Below are 8,439 nucleotides of genomic sequence, written 5' to 3' on the forward strand. Positions count from 1 at the left end.
CTTTTAGTTCATGTGACTTTAATCTTTGAGAAATAAAAACAGCCTTAAAGATTATTGGTAAAATGCAGATATCATCAAAATGTAAATTTTTGCCTGGGGTTAAAGGATTGTTTTGAATTAGCTAAGATAAAGCTAAGAGTTTAAACAAGTTATGGAAGGTTTCTAAAAAATTGATCTTGCAAAATAAATTCTCTTTGTGAACGTTGACTAAATTCAAAAGAGTTATAAAAGTTTTTTGCTTTTTAAAAAATTTTTGAGTCACCATTTTGGCAAAATAAATAACTTATGGTAATCTGGAATTCTGTTTTATAACATCAACTGTTTTAAACCTCTAACATATTTAACAGGCTTCCCAAAAATCAAACTTCAGTTTCAAAATTGTCTTTCCTGACACTTAGCTTTTGGATGCTACAGAGGGCCCCTGGAGCATTCAGAAGAGAGGTAAACAGGATTAGTTGACATGTTTAGGTACATGGGATTCCCAAAATGATGTTTAATCTTCTTCAAGTTATATTTTAGGACCTAATATTAATACATGTTCCAAAATTATATGGGCTTTAAAAAATTCTAATGTCTAAGTATATGCTATCAATAACAATTAAGGTTGTTATATATTGTAAATCACGAGGATAACCAAATTTCTTTGTCAATCATGTTTCTGATGATAACTACCCTGGACATTTTGTTATTCACAGACCATGGTTGTCTTGTTTTGATCCTCCTCAAAAGATGATTTATAATCAGCTATAGAACTTTGACAGGTGCTCTCAAATGGAGATTTCTGATAACTTTGGAGATTATGACATTGGAATAAAGGAAAAACACACAGAACTCATGAAGAGCTGAAATGTTCATGAATATCAAGCAAAACAAGAATTAACCGAATTGACTAAGTTAATAGAAAATTAAAGGAATCTTTTTGACTTTTGCTTGGAACATTGCTGATCCTTATTTTCTCAGAGTCAAGGATACTTATTTTGAACTATTTATAGCCTTTAATAATTAAGTAAGCTATACTCCTGTGAACAAAATTTGGAGCATGTTTGTCTCTCTTTCTCTGCCTGGCTTCTCTGGAATTTGTTTTGGTTTTTTTCTTTTGGAGATGGAGTTTTGCTGTTGTTGCCCAGGCTGGAGTGCAATGGTGTGATCACAGCTCACTGTAACCTCTTCCTCCTGGGTTCAAGTGATTCTCTTGCCTCAGCCTCCTGAGTAACTGGGATTACAGGCACCTGCCTCCACGCCCAGCTAATTTTTGTATTTTTAGTAGAGAAGGGGTTTCACTATGTTGGCTAAGCTGGTCTCAAACTCCTGACCTTAGGTGATCCACTCACCTTGGTCTCCCAAAGTGCTGGGATTACAGGCATGAGCCACCACGCCAGGCCCAGGATTTGGAAACTAGTTGTGAGTATTCTTAACTTATGGCAATATAGTTTCCATTAGTGCAATAAGAATCCATTTTCTTTTGCAACAGGATGCGATTGGAGAAACTGGTTGTTTTACCAAAGCTTTGACTGGATAAGTATGCTTCCCTTTAAGGGTCAAGTTCAACTTGCAGACATGATAAAAGCCCCTCGGGAAAACTGGCCTCATACCTTGTTTTCACAGTCCCTGTACAGGGTTCCTAACCTGTGGTGAGTAATGTCACATTCCAACAGGCCAGGAACCACATGCTCTTGGGACCTCAAGAAGGGAGGAGTTTACCCAACTCACAGGTATTTGAAGGTACAAACCCATGCCTGGGCTCAGCTTTAGAAAGTCCTATGTGAGATTCCTTGTGGAACAGAGTTTCATCAAAGCCAGTCTAAAAGGGCTATTTTATGCAAATAATCAGGCCAAGTATTAGACTAAAGTCTATTTGCAAACAACTCAGTCCTATCATGGTATGTTTTTAACAAAATGAGGACCGAAGAGAGAGAAATTATGTTTTAAAATTTATCATACATTTGTCATTAAATTCTAGACTCATTAGTTGTTTTTAAGTTCTTGCCTACATTTTATACTAATCGTGCTTATTCTTTTGAACTAACCAGTAATCCCTGGCTGCAACTCAGAAGGAACAAACGGGATGGATGATGTAAAAATCTGGATCAATATTCTAGTTCTGAGCAATTAGCCTGTGAATTCTGCCAGGTGATGGGAATAAATAGAATGTCCATCAACTGGAGGTTTCCTTTTTGGGAAAGTAAGACCAAGGGAGTTAACTAAAGCCAAGCCCCACATACGCAAATCTCAGCAAGCATAACTATAGCCACCAATTATCTGGGCATGTCACAGGACATCCTTTTCTCTCCCTGTTGGAGGATGGCTCAATTCCATAGTTTCACCTTAGTGTTCAATTTATGATAAGGAGTCCATGCAACACTGCCTCCCCCTTCCAGAGAAACATTTTTGTCCCAAACTCAACTCCAAGCTTCGGGTTGAAGCCCTAGGAAATAAAACTGGATCTGAGGGATCCAGAGGTAGATGATAATGGAAGTTAAAAGGCACAGCAGAGTGTGACTGAGTCCTGCTGATTAAGCCAAGCTTCCTGTTTCATGGATAAAGGTTATGCTAGTATCCGTGGCATAAATGAGGTCTAGAAAACTGGAAGACTACTGACGGCAGAGGAGATATGGCATATGTTGGTAAGAGCGGATATTCTTACCCCCGAGGCCCCCCTGTTAACATGTGTGAAAGCCACTTTGACACCCATGGGTGGCACCCTGTCACAGTTGCCAGGAGGAACACCTCGCTTTCTCTCTCGTGTACCCTGGATATTTTCTAGGAAGAGAAGGGAACGTGTACCCTGGATATTTTCTAGGAAGAGAAGGGAACCTGGGATGCCTCGCTCCCCTCTTTCTAAACGAGTAGCCATTCATCTTCAGTCTGTACCCCTTTCAAATGCATCCTGAAGCCCTGGGGCTCCTTTGAAAAAAAGAAAACCTTCTTTTTTCCTTTTTCCTCCTCTGTGCTCTCTTCACTGATAGGTAATTGTGTCTCTGTACTACAATACCTTCTACTTGGATACCTCTTCCAAACTGGAAAAAGTTAATTTTCCAAACCTTAAACTCATTGACTTAGGACTGGGCTTGGGGAAAGAGAAACCAGAAGCCTGACATGCTGGCAAAAGGGTAAAAGCTTTTTATTATCAGTCGGGCTTTTGGCCTGCTTCTTCTTGTGCAAACTGGTGAAAAGCCTTGTGGTTTTTGAGCTGTCCTTACCCTCCCTTATTTCATTTTGAGACATGTTTCCTAATAACCCAGGTTGTCTTTTCTCACCTTCAGGCCCTCAAACTCCAAATGATCATGCAACTTGGGACTTGGACAATGGCCCCTTTTCCTGGGGACCCTTAGATAGGCCTCTGAGGGAGATCTCACTGCCGTTATCCCAAAACAGCGCCTCCTGTCAGCATGAAGCAGTTAAGATCGGTCTTCATCCTTATCCTTATCTTAATCCTTATTCTAAAGGCAGTTAGATGGACTTCTTTAGAGGGGGAAAGAATAGATGCAGGAGGCAGATATGGGGAGGGGTCCCTGGAGAATCTCTGACCTGCCCCACAAGTGTTTACATCAGATGCTTTTGTGCAGATGGGGGAACCTGCCCAGGGTCTTGTCTGTACCTGCCCGCAATGGACCAGGGACCCGCCTGTGCACTGGGAGGATGGGGTGGTGCCATGGGAAGTTCACACCTTGTGCTGGAGGAAGAACCTGGCCTCTTCAGCTCATATGTGGCGACCTGAAATCAATCTGTGAAGTGGGGGCCTGTTAGCAGGACCCCCTCTCACTTTGCTGAGAGTTTTTTCTTTTTTGCCCAGTAAACTCCACTCTACTCACCCTTCAATGTGTCTGCATGCCTAATCTTTCCTGGTTGTGTGACAAGAACCTCGTTTTAGCTGAACTGAGGAGCAAAAATTCTGCAACACAGCTTGGGAATTGTGCTTGTGCCTGCATTGCCAAGGGTCTCAGACTCTGCCAGCCAAAAGCCAAGGCCAAGTATCAAAGCAAGGCTTAGGCTGCAGCTCCAGCTTCAGTTCTAGCTTAGACTCCAAAAGGTGTCCAGGCTCTCACAAATGCTTCAGAGTAGAGACCTTTGTCTGCCAATATGAGGACAGAGGACTGGTGTGACCCCTGGGCTGCCATTTGCATGGGGCTGATGTCCTCCAGTGCTATTTGTACAAATAAACCCAAGGCAGGGGGACAAAAAGTACTACAAATAACCATGTTTCTACAGGCAAAGGCATTCAGAGTTTTGAGTTTGAAGTGCTTTAGAGTCTGGTAACTCTACCGAAGGCTTCAATCTGTGGTTCTTTCTCATATGGTCCCATCTAGTGACCTACTCACCCTACTGTTAGGCTATCTCACCTTCTGGGGTTAAAGGGCAAGAAAGGCGAAGTGTGCCTAACATCATCTTCATAGGGAGTGATATGCTATTAAAACACTTCTCTAAAGAGAGCTATCATCTTTCTCTTTCTGAATTACAGCTTCCTGGGGGATAGGTTGATGAAGAAGCATTTGGTCTAACATGGGCTTTTCCTAGAACCAAGTAGAATTACCTTAGTTAGTTGGATGGAACAGTGAACCAGGGTCTGAGGCTGGAGCTCCTGGTGCCTGCTCTAGCCCAGATGAGCCCTGAGGCTTTGTGGAAGTCGCTTCTCCTCTTGGGGCCTCCTTTCCTCCTCTGCAAAGCAAGGAGGCTTCAATGATCTCTTTCCGGCTGGAGATTTCCTTAGTGATTCTCAAAAACAGATTTTACTGGGGATGATGGATCTGTGATATGTGATATTGATTGTGGTGATGATTTCATCATGGATGTATACCTATGTCAAAACATATCAAATTGCATGTCTTTTTTTTTTTTTTTTGAGACGGAGCCTCGCTCTGCCGCCCAGGCTGGAGTGCAGTGGCCGGATCTCAGCTCACTGCAAGCTCCGCCTCCCGGGTTCACGCCATTCTCCTGCCTCAGCCTCCCGAGCAGCTGGGACTACAGGCGCCGCCACCACGCCCGGCTAGTTTTTTGTATTTTTAAAGTAGAGACGAGGTTTCACCGTGTCAGCCAGGATGGTCTCGATCTCCTGACCTCGTGATCCGCCCGTCTCGGCCTCCCAAAGTGCTGGGATTACAGGCTTGAGCCACCGCGCCCGGCTGCATGTCTTAAATATATGTAGTTTATAGACTGAGTTTCTTAAGAGAATGATAAAAATTTAAAAATAAATATATGCAGTTTATTATACGTCATGTATACCTCAATATGACTGTTTAAAAAAATAGATTTCACCCAGCTTGTATAGTGGTGAGGAGGTAGAAATGACGATGCCCTATTCTGATATATATCAGTTTATATTGTCACAAACAGAAAACAGAGCTTTCTTAAGTTTTTCCTACAACCTCCTACGAAGGCTTGTGCTTTCTCCTTCTCTAACTTCCTCTATTTATTTTTTAAAATTACAATTTTCACCATTCAAAAGACAAAAGTACATCAAATTCAGTTTAAAGATCTCAATTGGCTTGATTTGTGATTCTAGAATAGGGCAACACTTCATCCCGTAAAATACAGTGAGTGTTGTCATGAGCTAAGCAGAAGGGCTTGGCCTTACAGACAAAGACGGGCTGGATAGCACAGAAGCAAAAAACAAAGACTATTAGTCTTTCCAAGCTACTTTTCTTTTAAGGTGGGGACAGTGAGACACCACAATAGAAAAATAACTCAGGTGACTTCAGGCCACATTTTTTGTGTAAGGACTAAAGCAAAGGAACTTCATTATCATGCCTATTGAAGATTTAAACGGTCCTGTTTGGGAAATTGCCTGTTATCTCTTTCTCCTGATTTCTCAGGTCAGTTAACAACCTATCTTGGGTCCTTAGCATGGGTGGCTCTGCTTTGATTTTTAGTCTGGTCTGCTGGGGTTTGGTATGGAAGCTTGGTCCAAAACAATGGCTTTCTATAATTTTTACTTGACACACCCATCCAGAGAATGTTTATTTTTGTCACTCAGGCATCATCTTTGAGTCCTTTGGACTCAGGAGTGAGGTAGGGGCAAGGCATCTTTTGGACTCCCATTATAGCTCTAGGCTCAACACCCCTCTCCACTGTTCTTCCCAGGAAGGAAAGAGAGCTAGCATGTTCCTAGCACTTAGAGTGGATTCAATCATTGAGTAGCACTTCTCAGCAGAAATTTCTTTTTGAAAGCTTAGCAGTAGGGGAGATAATCAAAACAAATTCTTACAGTGGAACTTCACACAGTGTCACAATGGATGGGGAGATGTTGTGGGGGCAGCCATGGAGGTGGCTACCTGTCCCTCCTTTAACACTGGCTGGAACTTCCTTCCCCTACCTTCTGCTTCTATATCCAGTCATGCACCAATTACTCACCATGGGCTCGTGTTTCTTCCACTGAAATCTCTCGTCAAGCCCATTGTTGGGAAGAGGCCCCCCAAAATCTGGCCATAAACTGGCCCCAAAACTGGCCATAAACAAAATCTCTGCAGCACTGTGACATGTTCATGATGGCCATAATGCCCACGCTGGAAGGTTGTGGGTTTACCGGAATGAGGGCAAGGAACACCTGGCCTGCCCAGGGCAGAAAACCCGCTTAAAGGAGTTCTTAAACTACAAACATAGCATGAGTGATCTGTGCCTTAAGGACATGCTCCTGCTGCAGATAACTAGCCAAACCCATCCTTTTATTTCGGCCCATCCCTTCGTTTCCCATAAGGGATACTTTTAGTTAATCTGATATCTATAGAAACAATGCTAATGACTGGCTCGCTGTTAATAAATATGTGGGTAAATCTCTGCCTGGGGCTCTCAGCTCTGAAGGTCGTGAGACCCCTGATTTCCCACTTCAGACCTCTATATTTCTGTGTGTGTGTTTTTAATTCCTCTAGCACCACTGGGTTAGGGTCTCCCCGACTGAGCTGGTCTCAGCAGCTCATCTCAGACATTTCCTCTGCCATCCACAAGTCCAGAGGTATCATCCTAAATCTAGGTTTCCCCAAGTGGCTCCTTTTTGGCTCCCTGCTTAGAGGATCTCTGCCAGGCACCATCCTGCAAGGTTCACAATTTTTAGCATTGCCCTCATCAATCAGTTACCCGCTCAGAAACCTTCCAAGGCTCTCCATTTCATCTGGAGCAAACTCCTCTGTATGGATTGTGAGATCCTTTGCCCTCTAGCCCACCTTCTGGTATTTTACCTTCCCCACCACTCCCAGGGTCAAGTCCCTGCTCCGCTGGGCCAAGTTTCCTCCTTAACCCAGATGTGTACCATGTGCTCTCCCCTGGTTCCCTGTCTAGCTCATATTTTCTTACCACCAGAAATTCAAGCTCTTTTCACAATTGCCTTGGCCGATCCTGCCTGCCCAAAGTCTCAGCTCAAACTCCATTTTTTTTTTTTTTTGAGAAGGAGTCTCACTCTATCGCCCAGGCTGGAGTGCAGTGGTGCGATCCCGGCTCACTGCAAGCTCCACCTCCAGGGTTCACGCCATTCTCCTGCCTCAGTCTCCCGAGTAGCTGGGACTACAGGTGCCCACCACTATGCCAGGCTAATTTTTTGTATTTTTAGTAGAGATGGGGTTTCACCATGTTAGCCAGGATGGTATTGATCTCCTGACCTCATAATCCACCCTCCTTGGCTTCCCAAAGTGCTGGGATTACAGGTGTGAGCCACCGCGTCCAGCCTAAAACTCCATTTTTTCCAGGAAGCTTTTATTGATTCTCCAAGTACATACTTCCAATTTATTGAACTCCTGTTTATTTGATAGATGCTGGGGACATGAGGATGAATGACGGCCTCTGCCTTTTGGTTTCTGTCTTCTCTCTGACTCCCAAGAGAATGAAAAACCAAGTTAATCCAGTCATTCTTGAAATCAGAAACACTGTGTATATATCTTTCCCCTTCAAGCAGATATTTGAGAATGCAAACCCAGAGATTTAAAGTGTGTGCAGATAAATTTGACACACAGAGGACAGACGAAAATTTCCTTGCTGCTTGTTGTGGTTGAGTCTTTCTAGGCTTAATATAATGTGTATGAACAGCTAAAATTAAATAAACTATGGTTTCTAAAAATAAACAGGTGTATTTTCTTCTTAAGCAATGAAGAACAAAGTCAGATTAATGTAGATCTATGTTTATGAACAAGAAAAGATCACCTTTGTTTAAAGAACAGTATACGCGATATGGTCTAATCTTTGTTTAAGAAAAAAACTTGAAAGCAGAGAAAGAAATTTTTAAAGATATATGCCAAATGGTTTTCTTTGGATGGAAGAATTATTGATGATTAAAGAAAACACTTCCTTTTAATTCATACTTTTTATAACAAGCAACTTAATTGTTGCTTGTTATAGGAAATGTCATCAGAAAGACATTTTCATTTTGGGAAAAAGCACAGAAAGAGGGATATCAATTTGGTGTAAATGCAGATGGATCACTTTTGAGACAGTGAAAAATTGAATATTAAAAGGCCT

This window comes from Macaca mulatta, chromosome 3, assembly GCF_049350105.2.
Source record: "Macaca mulatta isolate MMU2019108-1 chromosome 3, T2T-MMU8v2.0, whole genome shotgun sequence".
In the NCBI taxonomy this organism is placed as follows: Eukaryota; Metazoa; Chordata; class Mammalia; order Primates; family Cercopithecidae; genus Macaca; species Macaca mulatta.